The following is a 16,723-nucleotide window of genomic DNA, read 5'->3' on the forward strand; positions in this document are numbered from 1 at the left end:
TAAAAAAAACAACAACAGTGAATCAGGTTTATTTGTAAATAAACAGTTTTCTTGTTGTATTTTGTTTCTTTTTTTCTAGAAATATTTGGCAAATTTTAACCTACACAAATATACATATCCTTCATTGTGCTCAACTTTGGAAAAACGACTTGGTATAAATAACCCTGACCTTTTTTATACACCAATATAGTTTCTTTCAAACAATAATGTTTGATGTAAGATTAAATATTAAAGGATTATAAATGATGACGATGGAGCAGCGGTAGCAATTGAACGACTGGTTATGTTGACTGAACTGTTAGCTTCTTCAGTGGCTATCTTGCACAGACATGTACGATTTTTTTTAAATATCAATAATCATGGCTTTGTAAAACATGTTGAAGGAAATGGCCCTGTAAAAAAAAACAAAAAAACATGCAGTTACACTACAAGTTCTTATTATTATTGCGTCAAAAGTCATTATCGACTATGCTTTGTCTTTGACACAGATCAAACGATTTCAAAATTATACATTGTTAAATATTAATTTTTACTACTGTAAAAGAGTTACCCAATATGCCAATTTCAAAACACAAGAATGTTTTACATATGCATCATTGTACAGTGATATAGCAATTTATTGATCTAATTATCAATAAATCAATTAGCTGTTAACTTATGTCAGCTAAATACTAATAGTATAATATGTGTATCAGATATATTATTATACTATTTTTTTAAATATATTTTTTTTATATAAAATAACATTAAACAATTATCTTACAACCTCTGAGCGTAATAATAGTTAAAGTCAAAATTGGGACCAGGGTCTGTTCACATGTTTGGTACAGCCCATTTACTTATATTAGCATACCATGATTGATCTGCTATTGTCTTAATAAATCATTCCCTTCAATGTGTTGCACATTCATATGCACAAAACAAAAGTAAGATTGTTTTTTGAAGGAATAAATATTATTGAATGGATATACATGTAAGAACAAGACTATTGCCAAGCAATAATGTCCTCTACCAGCTCCACCATTGTCAGATGTTTTTATTTGTTGCCATAGCAACCAGAATTTTTGACGTAGGAACGAAATGAAATGACGTGCATAATGTTCATATTACAATCTGTCCATATTTCAAGTTTCATGAAAAAATATGAAGAACTTTCAAAGTTATCACAGGATCCAGAAAAGTGTGACAGACTGACTGACCGACAGACAACCATAAGTCCCCTCATGTGAAACTGGTTGTTATAAGCTTATACTTTTGACTTACTTATAATAATACAATTGGCCGCGTACAATGTTCAATCTTGTTTTCCAAACTAGCCCAGACATAAACAACGCGATATCATATGTACATGTCATTGTCAGGAAACAAGCAGAAACTGATAGGAGATTCAGACTCAATGATTGCGTTTTAAATTTCAAACATTGTTTAAGACGCTATTTTCAAAATATCATCTTTAATTATTCACTATAAATATAAAATCATCATTTAATGCGATACTTAACCTTGAACATCAAACTGATCCGAATTGTGTTTTTATCCGGTAATGGTAAATTGACTGTAAGTACGTTTATGTCGTTCAAAACATCTTCAATAATAACTAGCACGATAAGAAAGCAAATGTTAGAGTTATTGTTGTCATTACAATCAACTGTTTCTGTGTGTTATACCGTTAATACGACCAAAGAATACACCTAATACTTTCGATTTCACTGTACTTAATCAATCATGCGAAGAGATTTTTTAACTTTCACACCGCTTAGGGACAGGCTGTATTCCACCATGTTACACACTTTTACACAGTCTTATAAGTCAAGGTTATGCATGAGCAAATACAATCCTTCCATGTTTTACTGAAATATTTGAACAAACTACAATCCAATATATCATTATTCATGGTTAGAAAGATAAGAAAATATACTTTTGGAAAAAAAACATTTGAATAAACTGTGTGCAGATGCAGGCTTTCACTCGTTAACCTTGATTTGTATATTTAGGTTACAATATACCAAAAGATTTCCTACACAAATTCAATGTAAAAGCAATAACTTCAACAAAAAATAAAGTCAAACTTTTGCGCATAGAGACCCCCATAACCATACCTTTTCTTAAAGAGCATTCCAAGCCGCAATGATTTAGACAATAAAAAAGGGGGGTCATGCGTTTTGCAAGAAAGAACTCGATGCGAATCAGCGGTCACTGTTTTACAGCCATCAATTTACCGGGTTCGTACCAGTGGATGAGGGTTTCCCGCCATCTGTCAAAGTCTCATGTAGTCTTTAACCTTCAAGCAAATGAGTGAATTTCTGTTAAACATCAATGTTTTCCCTACCACATGCACAAAGAAACATTCTAAAATAAAGTCATGGCAAGTGCCCACACAGAGAATTGTGTCTTCTTATAAATGATGTTCAGGTTTTTAAAGAGTATAGCATTGCACTCATAAAAGATTTAGTATATTGTAACCTAAAGGCCTCACCTGCGTTCTAGACGATACTGCGATGGTTATACACAATCATTAACTTTTAATGGAATGTTGTCTGTAAGTATTTTTAATCAAGATTTCATAACCTTTTTTTTTCAGAATTGTTTTTGTATTGCAATAAATCGCTTTGAAATCAGAGGCATGTTCGGTCGCAGTGCAACAAGGTGTTTAATTTGAACGGCTTTAACAACATTGCTTTTCCGAATTCGACCACAATAGACAGTTGAACAATGAAGACATCATTGATAACATACGATTCATTTGTTTATATGATAGAAGTCAACTATTAATAACGAGTGGTAATTGTGTTTAAATTCAATATTATTCGGAGTTGAACTACCAAAACATTACATGCAGAGTAAACAAATAGATCAAAATATACAGTCTACAATTTAACTCGATGTGGCTATTTCAGATTGATGTTAATAGTATCAATACATGCGTGTCTTCAAACTAATTCTCATTCACAATATAATGATTCTGGTTTGGACCCCCCCCCCCCCGCCCCACCATTAAAAGAATATTGGTGTTGTTGTGAGTCCAAACAACTACAGGGTCTATCATTTTGACATTTAGAAATACTATTACACAATTCATCGGAACTATAGCAGAAAGAGTTGGTCTTGGTGTATCTGTGGGATCTTACCTGTTTTTGTGTAAATTACTGCGTATGACATATATGCAAAACGATATTATGGTCCTTTTGTCGTGAAATTCAAGAGTTTTATGTTTTATTTTATTTCTATAGTCAAATGTATATAAAATTGCATTTGTACTTGAATGAACTTTGAGGAGATGGCGCATATTGATTTTCTATAAGTTTTTAACATTACGGTGGCGCAGGTGGTGCATACTGACTTCCTATCAGTTCTTAACAATACAGTGGCGCAGGTTTGATCCTATTTGCGCAAGACCTTTGAATAACAATAGCCAGTTAGGCACCAATAACTTCAAGGGATAGACTGCGCGCCAACTTGACTACGATTGGTCAATATTAACAATCCGATTGACAGGATTGGATGGTATATAAGGGGTCGACCGTGTTTGAACATTAGAGTTTCTACCAAGAGTTCCACCTACAGACTGTTTGGATTATATCTATAGTGCTTAAACCTTTTGACTTATGATTAAATTTGGATATTAACTTCAAATTATAAATGAGATACTTGAACTTGTGTGAATGTGATGTTTGTTGGAATTTATTATTGAATTATGTGCCTTGGTTATTTGTTAAGGCTTTGAGAAAAATAAAAAGTAAAGAAACTTACTGAGTATTCAGTTGTTACTGTAAGAAATAAAGGAACTAGGAACTCTCAAATTATATAAAAACAAAATTAATTCAAATGTGGTGAAATTTACAAAAAATACAGTCCTCAACACAAAATAAAGAATTGATTCGCCACATTATTTGGTCCCGCGAACCGGAACGAGCTTGTGAAAGTAAACCAGCCGGATAAAAAAGGGAATAACAGTGAAAGATTCAATACACAAGGAATTTACGTGTGAATTTTTATCACTGAAAAAAGAAATGGCAAACTGAAATGTGACGCTTGTCAGCACAACCAGAAAAATAAGAGTAAGTGAACATATGGATGAAGAAAAAGTGAAAATTGTGTAAATTCTTACGGCCAGTGGATTTACACAGATTAATGCCTTGTGATTGATTTATTGTATTTGGTGTAAAATAATCAGAATTTACAAAATGTCTGCACTCGCATCCATCAAGGGGGTGAGAACCCGATATAGAAATAACATCCCAACAGCTATCTCAGAGAGTTGAGAATTAATGCAGATGGATTTAGAGAGCGTTGATGTGGACACCTTTGTGTTCAAAGCAGATAAGTGATTGGAAAAACTAAAGAACAAGTGTGACAAGTTGGAAGTACAATCAGAGAAACTTCAAGAAGTAACAGAGGAAGCAAAACGTGTGCAACAAAGCATAGATAATGATGGTGACCTGTGCGATCAAGCTATGGAATGCTACATGGACTTGAAACATTTTAAAGATAAAATTAATTCAAAAAGAGAACAAAAGAAGAAAAGATTAATGTTTACCAAGATGAAAAGCTTACAATGATGCAACAAGAAATGCAAAGTTTTAGATTTGAACTTGAGCATAAAAAGATGCAAAATCAAATAAAACAAAAAAAAGCACAACAGCAAAAGGAATGCCATGTGAAACTACCAAGATTGGATATGGTGTCATTTGACAGGGACAAGCTCAAATGGACTGAGTTTTGGGACTCATTTGAGACTGTAGTACACCATAACAAGCGCCTTTCAAATGTGGAAAAATTCACATATCTCAAAAGAAAAGTGCTTGTGGAGGCAAAATATGTAATTGCTGGATTATCCCTGACAAGGGACATCTCCAGGAACTTTTTCCACAAAATAGAATCCACTATCGTTCGAACATATGGACGATATGGAGAAAATCGCCCAAATCTCTAAAAAGCTTTTGTTTAATATGCGTCGTTTATTAGCGTAGCTGTTTAACCCAGGTTTTCAGCTTAACGGACGTTCACCAAGAGCAAATAAAATTTTGGACAAATTTCTGTCAGTAGGCCCGAATTAATAATTGGAATGTTCGCATTGGTTTTAAATACATGAACTAAGCAACATAGAAACCGTGTTGTCTTATCTTTAAAAAGTGTTAACTTATTTTATGAAAGACCGCTTGACTATCTTTGTTGTGCAGTATAGCGTAGAGATGTACGCCAATGGTATATCACCTAGTGTCTTTAGAGTTGTTCATTCGACACATATAAACATTTTCTTTCTGCATCTTACACGAGTAAACGTTACGGTATCGGCTGTGTACGTAGAATCAAAGTTCTGAAAGTACTGGTTTGACGATGCTTTTGAAGAGGATGGATATATAGAGGATATTTGTTGGATTCGGTGGAATATCGATTTACCCAGAAAAAAAACTGCGAAAAATATCGATATTTTCACTGTTATTTTTCACCGTTTAAAAAATGTGAAATACCAGTTTATTTCAGTGATATTTCTGTATAAATCACCGAAAAGCATAAAATAAATAAGCATCCATTTAAGTTAATCTACATCACCGCAATTGTGTAATTTTTATTGCTTGTCATTTATCCGCAGGTCAATAGTTAATGGTTGTGGTGCAATCGTTTTCGTTCTTGGACACTGCACTCCCTTCATTAAAATTTATTTACCTAAATATCTCATATTTGAACTTACAATTCTTTTGGGAGTAATGGTCCAGACAACTGGATAAAACAGCAACAATATGGTAATCCATTATTTTTCGAGGAACATAATTGAGAATTCCTGTGCGAGCCCCCAATCACAGTATGTTGGGGTATAATAATAGTCAAATTTTGTTTTGTTTTTTTCTCAAAAGATTGTCGTAGATTATAAGTTGAGGAATATATCATCCAAGACTACAACTTTTAGAAAGCCATTTTTTTCATTTATTTTTATTGATAAACAAGGTTTTGTAACAATCTATACTATACATAGATAGCTTTAACAGCACAATGTGGCTCACCTGAAACTGATTGTTTCTTTGTGGTGTTTACTAATTTTTCATGAAGATCTAGAAAAAAGGCATTGTGAGTATGAACAAACTATTTGCGTCTATCCGATCTAGTTGAGCCTTATTACCGAGTTCCTACTTTTATTTATTTGAACATTCTGATCAACTGCCATGAAGATCAGGTAAACAATTTAAGTGTTAACATAGATTTTAATGATTTTAGTTATTGATCGAATGCTTGGAAGCACATGGCCCACTTTGGAACGTGACCTGTTAATCACTGAGACTAGACCTTGTGACCTAAATGTTGAATATGCTACTTTCAAGCTTGGCTTTGAAATCATTTAAAATAATGTTCTAACCAATTTACATGTGGATCAGAGAGAAAATGTGAAAGTAGAAAGGTAAAGGAAGTTTTCTATATTTTGACCTTATGACCTAGTTTTTGACAAACTACCAACTTTCAAACTGAAACTTTATTTCATCGAGATAACATTCTGTCCAATTTTCGTGCAGATCTGGAAGAAAATGTGACCTCTGGAGTGTTCACTTACCTTTTCTGTGATTTGGTTTGTTGACCTAGTTTGGACCACATGTGACCTACTTTCAAACCTAGAATTGACCGAGATGAACATTTACCAACATAAGACAAACAAGGGCTGTTTGTAAAACATGCATGCCCCCCATATGGGCTGTCAGTTGTAGTGGTAGCCAATGTGTGAATACATTTTTGTCACTGTGACCTTGACCTTTGACCTAGTGACCTGAAAATCAATAGGGATCATCTGCCAGTCATGATCAATTAACCTATGAAGTTTCATGATCCTAGGCCTTACTATTCTTGATTTATCATCAGGAAACCTTTTTACTGTTATGAGTCACTGTGACCTTGACCTTTGACCAAGTGATCTGAAAATCAATAAGGGTTATATACCAGTCATGATCAATGTACCTATGAAGTTTAATGATCCTAGGCGTAAGCATTTTTGAGTTATCATCTATTTACTATTTTACTGTTTTAAGTCACTTTGACCTTGACCTTTGACCTAGTGACCTAAACATCAATAGGGGTAATCTGCAAGTCATGATCAATGTACCTATGAAGTTTCATGATCCTAGACGTAAGCATTCTTGAGTTATCATCCGGAAATCATTAAACTGTTTCGACTCACTGTGACCTTGACCTTTGACCTAATGACCTGAACATCAATAGGGGTCATTTGCGAGTCATGATCAAAGTATCTATGAAGTTTCATGATTCTATGCGTAAGCTTTCTTGTGTTATCATCCGGAAACCATTTTACTGTGTCAAGTCACCGTGACCTTTGACCTAGTGACCTGAAAGTCAATAGGGGTCATCTGCGAGTCATGATCAATGTACCTAAGAAGTTTCATGATCATGGGCGTAAGCATTCTTGAGTTATCATTTGGAAACCATTTTTCAAAGTTGAGTCACTGTGACCTTGACCTTTGACCTAGTGACCTGAAAATCATTAGGAGTCATCTGCGAGTCATGATCAACGTACCTATGAAATTTCATGATCCTAGGCATAAACGTTGTTGAGTTATCATCTGGAAACCATTTAACTATTTCGGGTCACCGTGACCTTTACCTTTGACCCAGTGACCTCAAAAGGGGTCATATGCGGGTCATGATCAATGTATCTATGAAGTTTCATGATCCTAGGCATAAGCGTTCTTGAGTTATCATCCGGAAACCATTTTACTATTTCGGGTCACCGTGACCTTGACCTCTGACGTAATGACCTGAAAATCAATAGGGTTCATCTGCGAGTCATGATAAATGAACCTTTGAAGTTTCATGATCCTAGGCATAAGCGTTCTTGAGTTATTATCCGGAAACCGTTTTACTATTTCGGGTCACCCTGACCTTGACCTTTGAGCTAGTGTCCTCAAAATCAACAGTGGTCATCTGCGAATCATGATCAATGTACACATGAAGTTTCATGATCCCAGGCATAAGCGTTCTTGAGTTATCATCAGGAAACCATTTTACTATTTCGGGTCACCGTGACCTTGCTCTTTGACATAGTGAACTCAAAATCAATATGGGTCATCTGCGAGTCATGATCAATGCACCTATGAAGTTTCATGATCCTAGGCATAAGCATTCTTGAGTTATCGTCCGGAAACCATCTGGTGGACGGACATACGGACCGACATGTGCAGAACAATATACCCTCTCTTCTTCGAAGGGGGGCATAATAATACAGTAGCATGAACCAACAAGGGAGGCAACATGTTATGTCACAATTTGGCAGTGTATAAAAAGTGGTACTTAATTATCTCGCTAAACATGGGTCTAAATTACGTTTAAAAGCTATATTCTGATTGGATGAAACAGTCCGAAATCATCCAATAAATAAAGTCGAGATATTTATCTTGCGGAACATGCAACGCCATGCCGCATGCAAGCTATCAATAAAGTAAATATCGTAAATCAAAAAGTTTGTTATGTTTTTTTTCGCGGTCATAGACAGTGTTCCTGGCTGAAAACAATGCAATATTACTTTTAAATCATTCATGTATTAGTTTTTGGCAAAAAAGAGGTTGAATATTAGTGATAAACATAATTTCTTTTATTTAAACTTGTGTCTGCTATAATTTAACGAGTGGTTACAGAAATTACCGATTGTACAGATGTATCGACAGACATATGCAAAACGAAAGAATAGCTTGCATATTTCAAATTTATCAGCCTTGAAATTACCCATTAATCAAATGAGAATCGAAATTATAAAAAATATAAACCAGTAATGTTCATTAACACCAAAATCTTTTGGCACAACCATCATATTTTTGGAAACCGTGACGTATTGTTTTTCGGAAACTGACGATCGGTAATTTCCATAACTATATGGAAAATGTCATTACTGACAAGTTTCGTTTCTAATGTTTTTCTCAAATATTCTACCACAAAATTAGTGTATACCATTACACAAATGAATGACAAGTAATAATTCCTTGATTTTGGGGAGGGACACTGTCTATAAATGCTTATAAAAACGCATTAAGGCTAAACTTAAGTGCATAAAATATTGAAAAATAAATCATAATTCAAGTGTAGACAAGTGTTTGTTTTATCCGATATATTCATTCATCCACATTGCTCAGACACTCAATTATATTGGAAATTATTACGAATATCTGATAAAACTTGATTATTTATTTTTATCTTTTAACTTCCATTTCATAAATGTTTTTTTTTATAAACGCTGTTAATTATTTATTGTATATAGATTTCTCCATAGTTTGAAAAACATTTAGGCAAATATTTCTCATGTAAGATAAAATGCAAATAATAAATAAAATATTCCCTTTTAATCAGTATGTTGGTTTATCGGTCAATAACAATATCACTTTGAACATTTAATTATTTAAAAGTTATAACAAACATTAAATGTTCTCCGAACAAATGATTCATAACACATATAACAGATTGAAATGAAGATATGAACAAATCAAGGTTGCTAGGTTGCCCGCCTTGAATGGTCCTGTTAGTATGGAAGTACTTGATATATAAATTTATTAGCCTGTCGATGTTGTAAAGACATAAATATTGTATGAATGTCTCAAAGTGTAGAATTATTTTGCATTTAGTAAAAGAAAGGAAACATATAACCCTTAAGAGGCTGACAAGAGCTTGTGGCTGAATACAACTTAAAAGAGGCATTATGATTCTTAAAAATAAAAGTAAACATCATTATATATGAATTTTCTGATCAAAAGTGTTATTTTCAGTGAATAGGGGAAATACACCGCTCTTAAGCAAACAGCTTTCAAGCAACTGCAGGCTGAACTGGATCTAAACTGGCCACAATCGCCTTAATGTCTCTGTTACTGGGATACAGTTCATTTAACTTTAAAGGGATCTTTTCACGTTTTGGTAAATTGACAAAAAATGAAAAAAGTTGTATCGGATTCGCAAATTTTCGTTTTAGTTATGTTATTTTTAGGAAACAGTATTACTGAACATTTACCATGGTCTAATATAGCCATTATATGCATCTTTTAACGATTTAAAAATTATAAAGCGTTGCAACGCGAAACGATTGAATAATTTGGAGAGTTATGTTGTTGTTGTTTAATTGTGTGAAACTACGAAGATTGCTTATATAAGATATAAAATACATCAACCATTTATACTTGGCAGAATAGTCGAGCAGGCTAATGCGTTTTTACTCCAGGACTTAGGGGGTCACTGGTTCGAGCCCTGCTGCGGACTACTTTTTTTAAAGAATTTTATTCTGGATTTTTAACTGGAGCTTTTAAGATCCAATGTTTACATTTATCAATATAAAGCATTTAATGACTTATTTCAAAACATTTCAAAATCTGTGAAAAGGCCCCTTTAACATAATATCTACTCCTATAAATATGAGGTCGATATACATGGACTAAACGGTAAATTACGTCTAATTATTTTGACTATAATGATATCAACTACTTAAAAAGAATGAAGAAAGAATTAATACAAACCAGTAATTTGAGTAAAGAGTTTGTAATCAATGTTGTATTTCAGAACAGCTTGGTGATATGCAATCCCATATGACATGTTGATATCGGGTATCATAGCCATTTAATGAGTCGCAAAACGCTCGAACAAAATTTATAAAGCAAAATGTGACTTAAATTGATAACTAAAAATACCAGTATCATCAGTATGCCAGTTATGCCTTGTCAAGCTGTCGAGATCCAGAAAGTGCTTCATTCACATTGAATATATCCTTCGAATTCCATTTATTGTTGCATTACTAAATAGCGAAACACGCCTATTTAAGCTGTAAAAAAGTTTTGACACGAGTGTTATCAAGTCTCTAATGGGCGAAGCCATTGTTGTAGAAAGTGATCCATTCACATCGAATATATCCTTCGAATTCCGTCCATTGTTGTCATTAGCGGAGATTTAGTGAAGAAATAATTCATATATCATAAATGACAGCTTCTAAATAGCGAAACAAGCCAATTTATGCAGTAAGAAAGTTTTGACTCGAGACTCTCATGGGGGCGGCCATTGTTGAATGTTGAAACACGAACGACAACTCTGCTAAGAGAATGTTATCAATGACGAACAATCTCCTACGCAGTGGCGAATGCAAAAGGGAAGTAACTGAAAAATCAAGTTATCTCAATCGGACTGGCTCGGTCTTTTACATAGGTCGCCACTGTGAAGAATTTTTTGATGGTTATCATACGTTGGACGATGCTGGAAAGTCAATAAAAGTTGCGGTTATAGTTAACATCGGAGCATAATTTAGTATTTCTGCTTGGTTAAATGGATTTTTTTTAGGTCTTCAGATAAACATAAATAAATAATCATTAGCTTGAAACAACGCAAAATGATACGTAAAGACCATTTTATGTTGATTGGCCGACACTTTTATTTTATTTACGATCCTTTACAACAACACCATTTTCTCGTTATTATTTTTCTTTAATTTTAGGTATTTTTTATTGTTATGAACCTAAATTTATACACTATTTTCAAAATATAAAAGAAAAAGATACTCATTTTCATAATATCAAACTTAAACAAAACTACAACCCTACCAAATCTGGTAGGATTTTCTTGTGATGGCAGAGATTGTACATGTATGTGAGAGCATGGAACGACAACTCTGCATGGAGATTAATATATATTAATCCATGTACGGGTTATATTTGAGTTATTCAAAAAGTAGAACTAATTTATCTAATATCCACGATTAGACAAAATTTAATGGTGCTTTATATTCAATTTTTGCTAATTGCATGGTCCTCTACCTCAGTTAACTGATTCTCTTGTACACACACGTTCGTATCCTTCATATAATGTAATTAATTATAAGAACATCAAAACTAGCGCAACTTTGAGTTACACTTATATTTAACAAAATCAACGCGCGTACTGACTCCTTTCGTTGGGTCAAAAACAGCACTGGTAGTAGTCGATGCTTGTGTTGTTGTTTGTCGATGGAATCGGTCTGAAGAGGTCAAAGAGAAGAGGCTTAAAGTGTCCCTGATAAACAACTTCACTTCATTTATTCCATTGGCTGATTTGAGCATAATAACCCAGAACATTGGAAAAATGACCGCGTCTTTGTAGTATAGCATGTAACAATGTTTAACTGTGTGTTCAGCATGAAACAATGTTATCTCTTATGAAAAGGTTTGATGGATAGAACAGTTTTACACTTAACGCTTGACATCAATACACTTTGTGTGTGCACATTTATATTCAGTGGATTGTCAGCTCCAGAGCGTTTGTACTTAAAGGCTTTGTTCTCATATTTAGTAATTACTACCATATTTCTGTCTGCGTACTAGTATATTTGAGTTCACAGAGGTATGGTTTATACCTATCCTGATATTCGTTTTGGCCAAACCATTTTAATTGTTTTCGAAATTGAACATAAAACATTTACAAGTATAAAGTTTTAAACAAGCCATCGTTCCAGTAGTGGAATCGTGACCTCACTTTAATGCATTGTATTCCAACCAGCAAGGTATCAGAGTCAGTTCGCGGCCAGTAAAATGATCGTTATATAATATAGGCGCTATCGCGTTAACTAGGTGAATTGGCATTTTATTTAGACCAGAAATATGTTAAATGAAGATATTCGGAGATATAATTATGGTATGTCAATAATCGATTCTTAATGTGTTTTCAACAATACCATGATACACATTAGTTTTGATTAGTTTAACAAGAATTATTCCACCATATATTGACCAATGTATTAATTAAGTATGAGCGCGATGATTCCCAATACTGTTAATAATATCATCGAATAGCAATGCCCGACAAACCACTAAAACAGATTTGTTCGAAGAACGCGCGTATAAATATTTAAAATATGTACGGATACTTCGCGTGTGGCCGGTTAACTTATATGTTTTATTTTCTCTTCCATTTTTTCTTTTGGTTTTCTGTTTTGTATCTATAGATATATGATCAGCAATATGTGATAATGTAAAATAAGCCTCGAAAACTTCGCGTAACATCCCGTACTGCGTGTGATGCAGCTAAGAACTGCACAGCAAAAGACATTCGCCATATTTGATACCATTCATTAAACTCTTTAGCTTTCAACAACTCCAACCATAATCAACGCCGTATATCCTTTTTTTTTTTAAAGATATTTGTTGTATAAATCTGATAAACCATAAGGTTTCAAACGCAGATTCTCATACTGACGGGATTTCACGGGACGTAATGCCGACGAATCACGTCCTAATAATAAAACAAGCAACATGTTTGAGAAATTCTTATTTTATTAACTAAATTAAAGTTGACCACTACTTCAAAGCCATTAAATAGCTTAAACATTATATATGTTGGTGAATATTTGTTTACAACTGTTATGGAAAAGAAATCTTTGTATCAGCAAAGTACAAACCACATAAACCATGGAAAATCTGCACGTAGAGTTACAGTCAAGTCTAAAGGTGTGATATATTCAATAAGTCTTTATTGAACTATTCCTCAACTAGCTCAGATTTCAGATTTTAATTGAAAGTTTTGGAATGAAAACAAATATTTACTATGTTCAACAAACAGCCTGTGACAATACTTCACCTAATGAAAACTTCATTTAAGAGTTGGAAACGAACAATCAAATGTCCGAATAATATTAGTTTAGTTAACAGCGTTGTGTACAATACGGTGATATAGCCGTGCTATGGGAAAAAAGTAGAAGACTTTTGCGCAGATCTGCTTTGTTTGTGATTTTGATTTTTAAGGGGTCGTTCTGAATTGGCTCGGAAATGATCGGAAATGATCGTTTTTACTCGGACCGTTTAATACGGTATATATGGGGCGTTTAGACCGTCGTGTTTTACTTAAATGTAAAGGGGTAATTGTGTATGTATTTATTTGTAAATTTTCATTCAGAATGATACATGATCATTTGTATTTATACCGTCAATTTCTAATTTTAGTATCACCAACGTTGGTATTTGGTCTTTTCTATCATTATTATTATCGGTAATAACGACCGGACTCATAAGATTTTTTATTTATTGTTATTCTATGCAGACATTCAGTTATTGTGATTAATTAATTACCATTGAAAAAAACGTTTTTTGCTTATGTTCATTTATTAATTCAGACAATAATGTATATATGTTTAATTCGCCAGTATACAACTAATAAAAAACCGGAAAACACGATATTAATCTATTAATTCGGTATGTATATTGTGCCTGTATTTATAGACAAGTTAACAGCATAATATATTGTCAAATAACAAGATTACAAAGAGTATATAGAAAAAGAAAAATAACACAAGCCCTACATGATATATTCTCTCAAGTTACGCTTGTCATGTTAACAATTTAAATGACAATGTCAAGGCTTTATAAATACATAACAAAGATAGACTGCAATTAACGGGACCTTTTCACGTTCTGTTGTTGTCGTTATATTTTATGACACTACAAGGATTGCTTATATAAAGTATATAACAAGATAAATGTCTTGGCTATTATTATACAATTTATTTGGTGCAATAATTGCTTTTGGAAGAGAATTTTTTGCCTTTGTTCAGACCCAGGTGATGTGCAGGAAATTTGAAGGTTGTATCCCTTGTATATATTTGTATTTTTAGAGTATTTTTTATTGAATATGCCTGAGCGAGCGCTTTGTTGGATTTTCGGGGCCAACTGAAAATAACCCATTGTCATCGATGTTTCCAACAGAAAGCAGAGACACAAAGACATCCCCAACAACAGTAAGTAACTCAACAATGAATCGTTGGACATTTCTTCAAAGTACAGTTTAGCTTAAAGGGACTTATTTTTACCGATTTTCTCCATTTTCAATAATGCAAATAAACGTTTTTCATTTTCACTACACACATTTTCCCAGCATTATGATCAACTGGACACCAGCTGTGCGTGTATATTTAATATATTTAATCGAGTTTTACTTGAGGCTTTATTTTGCTTATTGTAATAAACAGTCTCTTGAGAGCACTGACTGTAACAACAACAGAGATGTCAGTGATGATATTGGCCTCAACGATGCTTTCCTCACAATCTAGGCAGTAGGTTTATATGACTGACTTACATAAATCATTGTGTGGACAACTATTGAACCGTGTCATGCGTTAGAATACGTATAGGAAATTTCTGATCTTTCGCAATAACAAACGCGAAGATGGAAGGAATTTACTAATTGGTATCTTCACGGTAACCCATTTTACTGTTTTATTTTTCTTGTTGATATTTATTTATTGGTATTTATAACTCTTTAAAACATGCTGATAAAGGAACAGTAACTACTTTTTGATTTCCTCTAACAAAATGTTCATGCTATTTATGTTCAACTTCGCGAAGACGTCAACTGGCAAACATTATACTGTTTGCCAAATTATGGCTATTTTTATCGTCGCTATTGATGTCAAATAATGATGAGAAATTGGGTGAAATATTTTGGTTTTCTTTATGTACGAAATATTGTCAAGTATATATTACGATATTTGGATCTGGTGTGTGTTTAACAACAAAGGGGTTACAATACTGTTGACACATGCCTTAGGCTGTATTTGCATTATTTATTATTTGTACCACAACGCTCATTAACGTGTGCATACTTGAATAGTGACTTCTCCAGATTGTAATTCAGCCAATTAGAAATAAAGACACATAGAACACTGACCAATGGGATTCATAACTGAGTTTCACGGGCCAGATGTTAGAGGGAAACAAGACAGTTAGCGTTTAGACTTGGAGACGCACGGATCGAGAAAGACACAATCATGTAGCAATCACAACGTATTTGTATAACTGAAAATATTAAGTATGTTAGACATTAAATTGGACTAGAAACTGATACATGGTGTTGTTGAATATTTTATCCTGTATTATGCAGAGAAATTAACATAAATAGATAGAATAGACTTGTCCCATGCGCGGCACGAGAAAATGGGAGTTAATGCAAAACTCGTCATCTTGGCAATTCGCGCATGACGAGATATCGAATGGTAGGCTACATACCGGTAATTTAAGAGTAATGAACATTGTTAGTAACTATGTGTCGTCCATGAACTATGAACGATTACGGGACACAGGACGTTAAATGGTGCCGTGACCAGGATTCGAACAAAGAAATACTACCACTTACAATTACGAAGCCATGAAAAACAACGCGAAGAAACTCCGTTTCGGCAACTTCTGTAACCAGTAACAACAACCGTGAGCCGGGAACAACGACATCAGACCGCACACATTCTGCAACTTCCGGTGAGTGACTGTTTTATTTCCTAACGCTTGTATCAAAATGGCAAATCAAATAATCCCTGAATTATTTCAAAATTTAAATGAACAAATTAAAGATGTTAAAACGGCCATAAGCACTCAGACTATTTCACAGGTGGTACAATCATTTGATGGAAATTCAAAAGAATTTAAAAATTGGATTAAAAATGTAGAAAAATATGGAACACTTACCAATTTAGATGAGAATAAATTAAAATTTGTTGCTTACCAATCTAGTAAAGGGCTTGTTAGTGATTACATACATCGTTTTTTGACTGATGATTCGACAGGGACGTGGACAGATTTAAAGGAACAGCTTAAATTAAGATTCGCGGAAATTCAAGACCCACAATACGCTTTCTTATTATTAAAGACGACTAAACAAAAGACCGACGAAAATGTTCAAATATACGCTGAGCGACTTTTATCTCTTGCGACGGATGCATACGAAAATATTGAAGGAAATTTAGAAT

General features: G+C 33.7%; 2 protein-coding genes across 2 annotated transcripts in view; one reads left to right on the forward strand and one right to left on the reverse strand.

The window, feature by feature from the left end:
* Positions 1 to 1,731, reverse strand: part of LOC127871326 (uncharacterized) — a 114,247-nt gene extending 112,516 nt beyond the window's left edge. Inside the window, exon 1 of the mRNA XM_052414134.1 lies at positions 1,503 to 1,731. The gene's annotated coding sequence lies outside the window, so the exon portion shown is untranslated. The remainder of the gene's footprint in view (positions 1 to 1,502) is intronic.
* LOC127871334 (uncharacterized) overlaps positions 1 to 16,723 on the forward strand; it is a 176,238-nt gene that overhangs the window by 129,661 nt on the left and 29,854 nt on the right. The window lies entirely within an intron of this gene.

This window comes from Dreissena polymorpha, chromosome 3, assembly GCF_020536995.1.
Source record: "Dreissena polymorpha isolate Duluth1 chromosome 3, UMN_Dpol_1.0, whole genome shotgun sequence".
NCBI classification, from domain to species: Eukaryota; Metazoa; Mollusca; class Bivalvia; order Myida; family Dreissenidae; genus Dreissena; species Dreissena polymorpha.